The following is a 14,702-nucleotide window of genomic DNA, read 5'->3' on the forward strand; positions in this document are numbered from 1 at the left end:
AGTTGCAGTATGTGGGATCTGGTTCCTGGACCAGGCATTGAACCCAGGCCCCCTGCATTGGGACCGTGGAGTCTTCCCCACTGGACCACCAGGCAAGTCCCCCTCCTTGTTTTCTAACTCTCATACTGTTTCGCTGTTTTGTCTGTATTTTGGGTCCCCTCCCCTTTGAGGCTGTGAACTGGGGTCACAGTTGAAGGTGGGATCACTTAAACTTTGGGCCTCGTGCGGTGCTCTGCAGGCAGAAGTGCTCCGTAAACGTCTCTTGACTGGTTATAGTCCTGTGGTGCTTGTTCTCTAAAGCTCCCTATCCTCATGTTAGCCCCAGTTAGTAGTTTGAAAGGTGATTTGCGAGTCTGGGAGTTAGGTGTTATGGAGAGTATTTCTCAGGACAATGGTAGGACCTAATGAGCCATCTCAAACCCACCCCACCATGCTGGGTGCGACTTTCTAGAAAGAGATTCTTGTGCAGTAGATCCGATCGCCTGTTGACTCATGGCACTGTATTGCTTTGTTTTGCTTTTCATGTTTTGATAACAACCTTCTGTTCCAATGCTGTTTCATTGATTATATCTTAAGTATGCTGTTTCCTGGGGATCTTTGGACCATACTGTGGGATAAATTTCCTTGGGAAGAATTATTCAAAGATTAAACAGTTCTATTTGTGACATACAGTTGTTGCAGACTGGGGGTGTTGTAGGCTCCATTTACATATAGATGTTTATTTGGCCTGCAGTTTCAATACCTAGAAATCAAACAGTTTCAGATAAAAATTCAAATTTGTAGTTTTTCCTAAACAACTTGAAAATCTGGCATCACTGAGCTTTTTCTCCCTGATAAGGTCATGAGCTGTTTAGATCCCCAGTTGGTGGGTGCAGCAAATAACTTCTGTTGTTTGTCCGGTCCCTGTAGACCTTCCCATGTAATCCTTGGTGTAAATCCTTACCAGCTTCTGTCACCAAACATGTCCTTTCCTGACCTGGGCCCCAGGCTTTTGAGTTTTGAAACTCTTAACCTCTGTGCTGGTACTGAATACCTTATGTTCTCAATTTTTCTTTAGTTTATTGTTTGTGTGAGTGCTCAGTCATGTCTGACTCTTTGTGACCCCAGGGACTGTAGCCCACTAGGCTCAATTAAAAAAAAAATGCTATTTTCAGAAACAAAAATACATAAACTTGTAAACATATATTTACTGAAGAGGAGCGTCATTTTATATTTTTCCAAATCAGTGAGTTACATTGAACACTTGATAATTTATAAAGTCATATCAACAGTTAAAGAATTCACATGGTTGGTTTATTGTTTAACCATGTGAACTCAATAATTGTTGATATGACTTTATAAATTATCATAACACATTGTTTGCAAAATGTAAAATGATGCTCCTCTTCAGTAAATAATCTTTACATATTTTTGCTTTATAGTATTTTTTCTTAAATATGTTATTTATGTAATCTTGCTATTTTAAATGAATTGATAACATATTTAAGAGTTTCTTGGCTTTAATATCTAACTAAATTTTTTTTCTCTAGGCTATAACCCATGTAAAAAGAAGCATTTTAGGATCCTCAGTTGTTGAAGAGTGTAAAAGAGTTCTGATACCAAAAAGTTTGAGAATCTCTGATTCTAAAGGACAGTGTGTTAGCTCAGGTCAATTAGAATTGTCTAAGGCACTCACCAAAATTTTAGAACATAATTATTTTTTCCATCATAAGCAATATCATATGAATCAACACTAGGTCCCTGCGAAAGTCTGCTGAACCCATGGTATTTCTAAAGTGTATAATGCTGTTTAACTAAGACGTTTAGGCAAATGATTCTGTGAATTTGGACTTCTAATTTAGAATGCCAAGAAATTTAACCCTGTGTCTTTTGGGGTAGGAGGCCAGGGATTCTCTGGTTCTATTAATTAAGCCTTCCTGATTGTTCTCTTACTCATGGTAGAGAGAGTTTGTTGTATGAACAGTGGGAAGAGGATTTGAAGATCTGAGATGGAATTTTGTTGTGACTGGAGATTTTAGTGGGGAGACTTTCGAACAAGATTCAGATGCTAGAGGGCTAAAAGCATGAGCAGTCGAGAAGAAAGCTGGGGATACTTGGAGGTTAGAGGGGCATGAAGTAATCTCACCTGCTTCCCTTTGTGGGTGAACAACCTGGAAAAGCAGGTTCCTGCAGGCTCCCCCTTTCCCAGTTGCCTCTTTTCATCCATCCACCTTTTACTGGTCCCCTGAAGCAAGGAGGGGGTCTTTTTTCTTTCTCTCTGCACTTTGGCTTGCTCTGTCTTGTCATAGAGTCCTCACCTTGGAGTAATTGAACAGTTAAAGGAAGATATGGGTAGAGAAGAGGAACTGTTTTGCTGTGGTGACATAGAAAGAGGCGGGTAGGCAGGATGGAGAGAAATTCCCAGCAGCTATAGCAAGGGCAGGGACCAGTTCGATTGGGCAGCTGTTCAAGTAGAACAGTGTGTGTAGCTAGGACACATGGATCTTTCTTGTTCTTTAGTTGCAAATACCTATCTTGTCTCTCCAACTATTTTTTAAATCACTTTGGTTTAGAAATTGAATCCTATCTAATTACCCTTCTGATTTGAAGGATTTGTAGGATAGGGTGCCTTTATATGTTAGGATCTAGCAGAGGATTAGGCTCCAAGGTGCTCCGACAATAATTTTAGACTGAAAAACACAGTGTTTATCACCATGTATATTGTCCTGTTGCCCTGAGAGGAGAGAGGAAAGTCCTTAGCATCCATCTCATAAAATGCTGTAGAACGGGAACAGGCTCTGAAAGTCCTGCTAGAGTGTATGCAGAGAAGATAAGATTAGATGTGATTTTGACTGTAGTTAAGCCAGTTTAACTTACTATTGGAGGGGCTTTGGCCTCAGTTTTCACTGCCTGAGGGGAGCAGGTTCTGATGACTTGGTCTCTGCCCTGCCTTGCAAAAAGGAGCTCCTAGGACTTCCCTGGTGGTCCAGTGGTTAGGACTTTGTCTTCTAATGCAGGGGTTGCGGATTCGATTCCCGGTCGGGGAGCTAAGCTCACACATAGCTCTTGGCTGAAAAAAAGACTTTAAAAATGGTTTGCATCAACAACATCTTAAAAAAAAAAGGAACTCCTCTGGGTGTTAGACTCCCAGGGTTGGTCTGTTCTCCATAGGGTGGGTTATGTGACACTCCTGTGTCTACCAGGATATTTAAAGGAGACAGAAAAAGCAGGAAAAGAGTATGTATTAAAAAGAATATATATATTTATATGTATAACCGAATCACTTTTGTTGTACATCTGAAACTAAACATTGTAAATCAACTGTATTTCAAAAAATTTTAAAAATTGATCTGAAAAAAAGCAAGAAATCTTCAACAAAGCAAATATCTGGTTACTGTCAACAAGGTGGGCTTGCTTGATTATAAATTTATATGTCAAAAACTTTAATAAAGTTTAAAAATATTCCTAAGTAAAAAGATAAATAACTGTCAAGATTTTAGATGTCAGCAGAAAGTAGTCACTGTGAGGGAAAAAAGGAATGCAAGACTAATTTTACTTTTAATTTTTACTCATAAGTACAGTAATTCAAATTTCAGGATACCTGTCAGTTTTTATGTAGCTGGCAGGACTTTGGAAGTTGACTTCATAATGCATAAGCCGTTTTCACTGGAGTTCCTTGTTTTGCAAACTGGGATTTTTATAGCAATTTTATGCAATAATTGATGTATATCTAAGTCTACGTTAAAGCAGATCTTTTTCTTTTTGTTTTTTAGATGAAACAAACACTTAAATAATTGTTTTGTAAAAATTTATTTTTTATTGAAGTGTAGTTGAATTACAATATGTTAATTACTCCGTACAGCAAAATGACTCAGTTGTGAGTCATTTTGTGTGTATATACACACACACACACATTCTTTTTCATATTCTTCTCCATTGTGGTTTATGACAGGATATACACACACACACACACAGTGCTGTACAGTAGAACCTTGTTTATCCATTTAAATGTTTTAAAAAATAAATTTTACCCTATGAAATGAAAACCACCATGAGAATCGATACATAGTAGCTTATAATTGCCCTTTATTGTTTTGTCAGACTTAACATATTCCTCTATGTAGAAAACTGGGAGACTTGGTGTTTTGGTCACATGTCATAGACTTGCTTGCTCAACTTTATTCTCATCAGATGTTACCACAACAGAAACCCTGTATGTAAGCAAGATCTTTGTTCAGTTTTTACTTCCACTGAGTCATTAGTCTAGTCAGCCGCCCTTGTAATCTGCTATGTTCTTCAGGGGCTTGGAAACTGCCATGTAATGGGAGGAACCAGACATTGAATATACATTTGGTACAATTTCGCATGAGTCATTCTAATTAAGTTATGTAAGTAGTACAGGAAAACCCTATTGTATGAATGTCCTTTCTCTGAAAGCTAGATTTAATAGGACTGAACACATACGCTCGTCTTTTTATCTGCTCCTATCAGGAAGGATGCTTAAAAGTAGGGTACTGGGATAGAGACTGGTTGAGTCAGACGTTGGCACTAAACTTGGACTTTGTGCCTTGCCATTTCCATAGGTTTTCCTTGAATTTTCTGACACTGACTTCATCTTTATCCTCTGTATCAGACACCTCTTCTGTGCCGCTTCGGAACCTCTTGGCCTCACTCTCCCAAGAGCCTTTAATCACTCTTCACCCCTGGCTGCTGCCAACTCAGACTGGACCCAGCCCAGCTTGACGTGGACACAGGCTGACACCTCATGCCTCACTCCCCTGCCCGTCTGCTCTGGGGCCGCAGTCCAGGACAAGCCTGGGTCTTTGGTCTCTGAGAAATCCACGCTAAGAACATCCTTTTTGCCTGCCCTCGGTCTGTACACTAAACGAGTTTTCTGTATTACATTACAGTTGGCCTGTTGTATTTTAACCTGACTCTGAATTTAAAAATTAGGAACAGGTTAGGTCTGTTCTTCACAGTGGGGATTAATTTTTAATTCTGTCCACCTCAGAAGCAGTAGATAGGATCTAGGACTGAGGTGCTATCGGTGGAATTAGCCGTCATCACTGCTTGAAAGGGTAGGAGAAGGCGAGAGTTGGTTGAAGGGCATCAGAGGAGAACGACTCAGACTAAGGTTTGCCTTCTGGATTTCCCATTACCACTGGTGTGCCTTTGGGAGTTTTCATGACTTCCCTGAGCTTCAGTTTCCTTTTCTGTAAAACTGAGGTGAGGACACCATTATACGGATCTTGCCAGATCGCTATTGGCATAAATGAGTTATTTATGTTGAATGCCTGCTACATGGTTAGGTACTTAGTAGATGGTAAGTGCTATTATTCCTTGATTTGTTTCTTCTGATCATTTTTTCATTATAAAAATTTTACTCATTGAAATATATCATATTTTAAGTAATTTTTTTCCCAGGCAACATTGGTGCGTACTTATTGGCCAGGTTAGACTAATAACCATGCCCTCCTGTAGGGAATCTTCCCAACCCAGTGGTCAAACCCAGGTCTCCCACATTGCAGGCAGATTCTTTACCATCTGAGCCACCAGGGAAGCCCAGGCTAACAACAGCAATAACAAATCATGCCCTTTTGCTTCTTAATTGGCAATGATAATTGGCAGTTATCTTAGGTGACTTAAGCTATAACTCTAAGTGTGGTTTATTAACCCTCCAGATAGCAAGTACAAGATGTTTATTTCAGGCATTGTGGGTTTCCTCTAAAGAGCATCAATTTGCATAATATTGCTCAGAGTTGGTTTCCTTGTTCTGAGCAAAGAGCTATTATTATTATAGTCAAAGCAAGTTCGTGGTCAAGGTCTTTGAACACTTAGAAGGTGTAAATAATGCAGAGACAGCTAGGATAGTGTTCTTGGAAATATAAGAAGTGAACAGAGAATTTAGTTTGGGGATCCTCTCACTGATGATAAATAGCATTTGTAGGCATTATTATTTCTTATAGTGTGTTGGATCCTTTGCCAGGGGTTTTACCTACAAGTTCAGTAAAAGCACTTAAAACAGAAAATATAGGCACCATGATTATCTCAGATTTTTCAGAAGAGGAATGAGGCAGGAAGCTGTTATATCACATAGTAAGTGGCAGAACTAGGACTTGAACTCAGGTCTGCATGAGCTCATCCCTCCAAAGCCACCTATACTCACTGCTTCTTACTGCTTTGTAGGATTTCACAGAAGAGTCTCTTCTTGATCTTTAGACGTTTGAAAATGTAATTACTTTTAGAAAAGTAAAAAAAAAAGAAAAATATAGTTGGTAAATTCAGATTAGAGCAAAACTGTGGGCATTCAACAATTATTGATTGGTATCTGATACATGGTGCCCTGGCAAGGTGCCTGAGAAGGGAAAGATAAGTATGACCTGCTCTTTTTTTTTTTTTTTTAATATTTTGTTATGTTGTTCAGTCACCAGATTCTGTCTGACTCTTTGTGACCCCTTGGACTGCAGCATGCCAGGCTTCCTTGTCCTTTACTGTCTTCCAGAGTTTACGCAAACTCATTGTCCATTGTGTTGGTGATGCCATTCAGTCATCTCATCTTCTACTGCTTGCTTCTCCTCTTGCCTTCAATCTTTTCCAGCATCAGGGTCTTTTCCATTCCAGCTCTTTGCATCAGGTGGCCAAAATATTGGAACTTCAGCTTCAGTCCTTCCAGTGAATATTCAGGGTTGATCTCCTTTAGGTTTGACTGGTTTGATCTCCTAGCAGTCCAAGGGACCCTCAAGAGTTCTCTAGCACCACAGTTGGAAAGCATCAATTCTTTGATGCTCAGCCTTCTTTATGGTCCATCTCTCACATCCATACCTGACTACTGGACAAACCATAGCTTTGACTAGATTGACCTTTGTTGGCAAAGTGATGTCTCTGCTTTTTAATATGCTGCCTGGGTTTGTCATAACTTTTCTATAAGTATATATACTTGGCTAAGCTGACTCTTAGTTGTGTCACGTGGGATCTAGGTCCCTGACTAGGGATCGAACCCAGGCCCCCTGCAGGGAGCTTGGTGTCTTAGCCACTGGACCACCAGGGAAGTCCAGACTTGCTTTTTTTTCTTTTAAAGGAATTACATTCTGGACTTCAGGAAACACATCCCCACCTAAGGATATTGCATTTGTTAATGCATTCAACAACTATTTGCTGAATGCCCTGTAAGTGTGTCAGTATAGTATTGACCCTTAGAGAACCATGATGCATAGAAAGAAATTTGGTCCCAGGCTTCATGGAGCGTCTTAGTCTATCATGGGTATTACAAACTGGTCTAAGACATTTGGGTCATTTATAATCAGACATTAATAAGCTCCAACGATGAGAGCTGGGGCTTTCCCACGTGGCACAGTGGTAAAGAATCCACCTCCATGCAGAAGACGTGGGTTTGATTCTTGGATCAGGAAGATCCCCTGGAGGAGGACAAGGCAGCCAACTCTAGTATTCTTGCCTGGGAAATCCCATGGACAGAGGAGCCTGATGGGCTAATCTATGGGGTTGCACAGAGGCGAGCACAGCTAAGTGACTGAGTGTGCGCGCACAGACACACACACAGTATGTCAGCCACGAAGTTCTGATGAACACACACACACGGTGTGTCAGCCATGATGATCTGACGAATGTTGTCTGTCTCTCTCTCTCTCTCGCACACACACACCCACATGGTATGTCAGCCATGACGATCTGACGAATGCTGTCTCTCTCTCTCTCTCTCTCTCTCTCTCTCACTCACACACACACACACAGACACACACACACAGTATGTCAGCCACGAAGTTCTGATGAACACACACATACACACACATGGTATGTCAGCCATGACGATCTGATGAATGCTGTCTCTCTCTCATACACACACACAGCATGTCAGCCACGAACTTCTGATGAACACACACACATGGTATGTCAGCCATGATGATCTGATGAATGCTGTCTCTCTCTCTCACACACACACAGTATGTCAGCCATGAAGTTCTGATGAACACATGCATGCACACACACACAGTATGTCAGCCATGATGATCTGACAGATTCCCTCTCAAAGGTATTAGCAGGCGCAGCGTTAGTCATACAGCCTGTTCCTGTGAGCTCTGTGAAGTCACAACTCTCAGACAGGTGCCTTGCCCGAAAGCTTCCCATGAGACCAGCGGAGCAGGATTCAGGACCCTCTGCTTAGAATTATGTGGCAGAGTCTGAATTCAGGTCTGCCTAGAGTCCTAAGCAGAGAACCCCAGACCAATGGCACAAGATGCCACGGTTGCTAGGGTCTTAAATTTGTCTCTCAAGAATGGAGGTACCTGTGTGAGATTTCTAGTCAGTGTGCAGAGTTTTAACATGGCGCATTTTACTAGTTAAAAATTATTTCTGATGTTCCGTGTGCTGATTAATGAACCCTGGAATGTTGTTCAGAAGAAAGGATAGCCAGACCTGTTTTTGCATGAACCCATTTGGCTATCTGATAAAGTCTGTAGACCTTTCTCAGCATAATCTTTCAAAAGCATAAAATGCAAAGGATTACAAAAGAAGCCAAATATAATGAAATACAGTTTCCAGAATATTTTTAAAGACGTGTAGTGCAGTAATACGTGCTTCTTTATTACTGTATTGACTATGAAGATCTAGTGTTGGGAATAATTCATTTCAAAGTTGTGATGAATATAAATACAATAAGTGTAATGATAAAATAGCTGTAGTGTTTGTTGGTGACAAAATCACTGCTAATTCTGTAATTTATTGCCTATATTAATGATTGAGGGTAATGGCTAAATTGCTGTTAGATAGTAAAACATGAAAGTGTAACTTTTTCCCCTAACCATTTTTGCAGATGCCCATTCATTCTATCAGGGTTAAGAATCCCTACTCTAGAGTGTGCATTTTTAAAATAATTATTTATTTTTAATTGATGGTTACAGTATTGGTTTGATTTCTATCAAACATCAGCATGAATTAACCATAGGTGTACATATGTCCCCTCCCTCTGGAGTGTGAATTTTTGATTAGAATCTTCTGTCACCTGATGAAGCCTGGAGTGTATATTTGTGATTAGGATACCGAATGTCAAGAAATTAAACTTAATTTAATGGATTAAAACTTAACACTCGCCTTTATTGCTATTTTTTCTTTTTAAAAATAATTAGTAGGGATAATGAGACTGTACAAATCACAAAGGCAGTGTGTGAAAGTTCCCTAGGAGAGAGCTATGAAGTGCTATGGGACTATTCAGAAGTATTTTCAAATAAAGACAAAAGAATCTTAATAAAGACATCATGATAAGACAATCTAGACAGACACGAATGCAGTGTTAGGAAGAAGTTGGGGGGAGGTGGAGTGAAAGTTGCAAGTACTATAATTTATGAAGGTTGAAAAAGACATCGCAGAAAAACATGATTAGGACTTTCTTCTGTCTGGCCCAGAAATAAAGACATTTCAGATACAAAGAATAGCATGATGGTTGGCATGGAGAGTGGGAGAGCCTGGAAGGTTCTTTCACACATGAGTGACATAATTGTCCAGTCACGGCTTTAAGCACTTTATACATGTTATTTAATCCTCACATTAGTCTTACTGTTATTTGCATTTTTTTGCGGATGGAGAAACAGGCATGGAGAGATTAAGAATCTTGCTCAGAGTCAAAACTAGGCCTTGTCTGGCTCCACTGGACTCAAAATGACTCAGTATGAGATTACACTGATGACTGTGGAGGGTAAATTAGGCGGGAATGCCAGGGGAGATTGGAAAATCAGGTCAGAGATTATTAAAATGATGCGGCAAGAGATGCTAAAGGTGGCCTGAACATTGAGTGTTGAGAACAGGTGAAAAGAGTTTTCGTCTTGGAAATCTGCACATTGATGTTTTTCGAGTGAGACAACACCCACAGATAAAGAGATGAAAGTCTAGTGTTTCTGAGTGGAGAGAAATTTCCCCAGCCAGTTTAAATATGTACTTGGCTGAATGAATGCTTGTGTTACCAGTTCTCTCCTGAGTGCAGAATATTCATTACTGGCAGGATTTTACTATAATCACCAGGTAGCATTTACAGTGAGCACCCCTGTAGCCACTTGCCTACCTAGGATCACCAGGGGAACAGTTTGCCAATATTAGGTTGTGTGGTGACTAAGCTTACAGGTGTAAAAGGTACCAACGTCTTGTCAGAGCAGAGGAAACATTCAGAATCTGGCTTATTTGCTAACAGTTCGGGAAAACTCAAGTGGGAGAAAAAGCTTTAGGTCAAGGGCTGACTAGCCATTCATTCAGGGACTGGAGTAGGGTTCTTTCATCTTTGAGGTGAAATACAGCAAACACCCCCTCAGTCCTGACTTTGCTCAGCCCTGCAAAAGAGGTTTCTGGCAGCTTAGTGAGTTTTCCCTTAAACAGATTCAAGAGGGCTCCAAAAATGTGAACTTCCATGGATAAATAACCAGGGTCCATAGTTCTCCACGTAATAGATCATCAGAGCTATATGAGAGTTTATAAAACATAACTAATCCACGGTCAGTGTTTACAGAGAGGTGGAGTCCGTTGGTTCCTGGACTCACAGCTTTCCATTGGCCGAGTCCATATCCAGCTCCTCACTGATTGGACAGACGTTCCCTAGGCGCCTGTGGGCGGGCTTCCTTCACCCACACAATCCTTCTAGCCCTTGCTTCTTCCCTTTTGCAGGCCCAGATATCTTTAACTTCAACTCCTTGATATTTCTGGTCAGAAATATCGTTGATTTGCTTTTATTCTGCCGTAAAGCAATGATTATTTTCGGGTCATTCAATATGAAGTGTTAACATTTTCACCCTCATAGTCATTCAAATATGCTCTCTTCTACATTCCCATTTTTCATTTCCATGTTTTTATTTTTCACTTTCTTGTTGACAGACTAATGGTGTGATTTAAGCTAAGGTTTCTTAATATAGAACTTCTGTTTAATTGTTAATTGAAGTTATCAAATCGTAGGTTTCCAGGCTGGAAAATAGAAACAATTCTTTTCTATTCTTAATAGTCATCCCTAGGACAAGGCATTCCTTGGAAGGCAAAGTACTTTCAAACAGCCAAAGCAGGAAAATGGGATTTTTATTTTAAGATGCAGTGGCTAAATGCACAGATAAAATTTATGCCCTTTTCTCTCCTTACTGAATCTTTATTGAATAAGGTAGCCGAGCTCTACTTTAAAATGGAAGTATAGTGATGTCCAGTGTAGTGTTAGTTTTTGCTCTCCAGCAGAGTGACTCAGTTATACATGTGTATACATTCTTTTTTATATTTGTTCTGTTATGGTTTATCCCGTTGTTTTGTATGGAAAATGTGTTTGACTTACCGGATTAATTTGATAATAAGATCATCAAGATTTGATAAGATAGGTAAGATACTGATTTAATAATTAAGTCACATTCTAGTTATAGTGCAAACTTTTCCATAAATTGAATCAGCTAAATGTGTAGCTTCAGTGTTTTTATGAAAATATATTGAAAGCACATTGTAAGATGAAATAATTTTGCCAAATAGTATTCTTTTGTCAGAGGTATAATGAAGTTAACAAGATGTGATTTTTTTCAATCCTTTCTGAGTTTTAGAGGTTAAGCAAAGTTCCGATAAGTGAAGCAACAGCAGGTGTGATTAACTTGAGAAGTTATGGTAGAGTCTTTGGCCTCTATCCAAGAAGCTGAGAAAAATGAAGCTTTATGACCTGGGTTACATTCCTTTTGCCAGTCAGGTAGTTTCCAGTTTTTGCTTTCAGGAGACCTAATTGATTCATTAGCTATAGAGCCTTAAAAATAATGTTTGGTATTAGATCATTCTGGTTTTTTTTTTTTTGCTGTGTACCATGGCAGGAGTGTGGAGATTTGAGTGACGTTACTGTAACAAACCTCCCTCCAGTTCAGTTCTCTTACATATTTTAGCAAGATTTGTAGTGCTTCGCGTGTGTGCTCAGTCTCTTCCGACTCTGTGAGCCCATGGACTGTGGCCTGCCAGGCTCCTCTGTCCCTGGGATTTCCCAGGCAAAAATGCAGGAGTGGGTTGCCATTTCCTACTCCAGGGGATCTTCCGGCCCAGCAAGCACACCCGCGTCTCTGGTTTTCTCCTGCGCTGGCAGGCAGCTCCTTTATCACTGGCGCCATCTGGGAAGCCCCTTCAGTGCCTTACTTCTGTACAGAAGAAAGCAGTACCATGAATGCTCAATGCCAGCTCATGTCAGTAGTAAGTTATAGTAACCACATGGGCTCGTTTCATTATAAGATGCTTTTCCATTACAGTTTTTACTTTATTGTGTTTATCAAAATTTGTGATATATTTATTTTGCTCTAGTCAATTATGTGCTACTAATAATTGTATTGTTAGCTCAATGCAGAGGAAGAGTAACCTGAGAAATTTAAAGTTTTAATTTATATAGATATTTTTGCAGAAAAGCATGATAGAGGGTTAACAAAAGACTTTGCATTAGGATAAAATGTTTTGTGCAAACTATCAATAGAATGGCATTTAGAGACCGAGTGTTTCTTTTTCATTGCCTTCAAATTTTCAAGTCAGTTCAGATGTTGGATAGATGACTTCACATCACTGGGTGACTTGATGGGAAAGAAGTAAAGGTATGAAATTTTTGGCTATTAAAGAAAAGAGTTTTTTCATTTAAAAAACAGTGGATTGTATCAACAATAAAATATCATTATTTAAATTTATATAAATTCATGGTACTTGGATTCCAGTGGATAAATTTAAGAAATTCTATTTAAAAATATAAAAATTCAGGAATTCTTTGCAACTATTTAAACCCATTTTTGAATAACTTTATATGACAAATGTATGAGGAGGTTTTTTTGGGGGGTACACGATCAAAGAAATTTTTGAAGACTATTCCAGGTATGTGCATACCTAGATTTATTAGTCTTAGACATATATTCATTGACTCCCTGAAGAAGATTTTAGCTTAAGATGTACAAGCTTTTTACCTCTTCTCCTACTGTTCGATTTTTATATTTCTTCTACCGTCATTTCAGGCGGCCTGGCTAGCTCAATAGGTAGAGCATGGGACTCTTAATCCCAGGGTCATGGGTTCAAGCCCCACCTTGGGCGGTTGCCCAAAGAATCTGCCTGCAATGCAGGAGACCTGGGTTCAGTCCTTGGGTCGGGAGGATCCCCTAGAGAAGGAAATGGCTATTTCCTTCAGTATTTCAGGAAATACTTCAGGGGTGAAGTATTTCCTTTACTTCAATATTCTTGCCTGGCAAATTGCATAGACAGAACAGCCTGGTACAGTCCATGGGGTTGCAAAGAGTTGGTCACAACTGAGTGACTAACACTTTCACCTTTCATAGTCATCTCTGTGGTGTTTTTACAGAATATATTAACTTGTACTTTGAACATCGTCTCTTCATTCCTTCTTTACCAAGATGAGATCCTGCCCTTCCCCCTTTCTCTGTCCTCTTATAGCCCACTTGCTTTATTCATAAGTTGACATTATTATATACATATATATATGTGTGTGTATCCATCCATCCTTCCATCCATCTACTCTTTCACTGGCTTCTCTGCCCATCCATCCATCTGTCTATCCCTCTGTCTCAGTGCTAGACCAAATGGTGTGTTAGATTTCCTGTCTTTCCCTGGGATTGTTATCAGAACTGGTTCATAGGCTATTTGATGGGGTTGTTCTAGCATAAAGTTAAAATAAATTTCTCTTTTTCTTAAATTCAGTCAATTGCATCAGATTGTACCACATTTTAAACCATGACTCACTTGAGTAAGCTTTTTATTTTTCCTGTGGTTTTGTTTACTTTTTAACTGTGTCTTTGGTGATTTAGTCGCTAAGTTGTGTCCAATTCTTGGCAATCCCATGGACTATAACCTGCCAGGCTCCTTTGTCCATGGAGTGAGTTGCCATTTCCTTCTCCAGGGGATCTTCTGACCTAGGGATCAAACCCAAGTCTCCTGTGTTGCAGGTGGATTCTTTGGCCCCTTAGCCACCAGGGAAGCCCCAATTCTGTCTTCAGCATATTCTTAAATTTTTCTCTTTCAGATCCTTAGCTATACAATTTTATTATTTCCCTCCAAAGATCTTTGTCTCTGAGCCTTCTGTCTTATGGTTACTCTCTAGATAACTGTTACCTGAAATTCAGTGGGGAAGAATTAACATTTTCTGGCTCTTTTACATTTTTGGATCATGGTTTCTTAAGGAAACTGGTAGTTTAGAGTCTAATGTGTAACAATAAAGGAAGGACAAAACGCTGACAGGGAATATGCATAGGAAAAGTAGTATCTGGAGAGGCTTTGAAAAGTGAAAGTGAAGTTGCTCAGTCATGTCCAACTCCTTGCAACACTGAACTGTAGCCCGCCAGGCTCCTCCATCCATGGGATTTTGCAGGCAAGAGTACTGGAGTGGGTTGCCTTTTCCTTCCCCAGGGTATCTTCCTGACCCAGGGATTGAACTCAGATCTCCTGCATTGCAGATAGGCTCTTTACCATCTGAGCCACCAGGGAATCCCTGGTGAGGGATTATTTATCCGGAGAGATTTTATTTTAGGTAGGATATAGTGATGGTTAACCTAACTCCTAGTCTGTCATTTCAGTAGACATTCATTGGATGCCTACAGTCTGGAAGGGCTGAGTGTAAGCGCTGAGGTGTGAAGGTGAAGGAGCTGGGGTGGGGGCCGGGATGGAGGCCTCCGGCTCCTGGTGTCCCTGTAAGCAGTTGGTATAGTGTAGTGCCTGTCACAAGGAAGCATATTCAAGGAGTT

General features: G+C 40.0%; 1 protein-coding gene and 1 non-coding gene across 5 annotated transcripts in view; both read left to right on the forward strand.

The window, feature by feature from the left end:
• Positions 1-14,702, forward strand: part of KIF13B (kinesin family member 13B) — a 207,129-nt gene that overhangs the window by 33,271 nt on the left and 159,156 nt on the right. The window lies entirely within an intron of this gene.
• Positions 12,969-13,041, forward strand: TRNAK-CUU (transfer RNA lysine (anticodon CUU)). Its single transcript has one exon. It is a non-coding gene; the product is annotated as a tRNA-Lys (tRNA).

This window comes from Dama dama, chromosome 29 (genome assembly GCF_033118175.1).
Source record: "Dama dama isolate Ldn47 chromosome 29, ASM3311817v1, whole genome shotgun sequence".
NCBI lineage: Eukaryota > Metazoa > Chordata > Mammalia > Artiodactyla > Cervidae > Dama > Dama dama.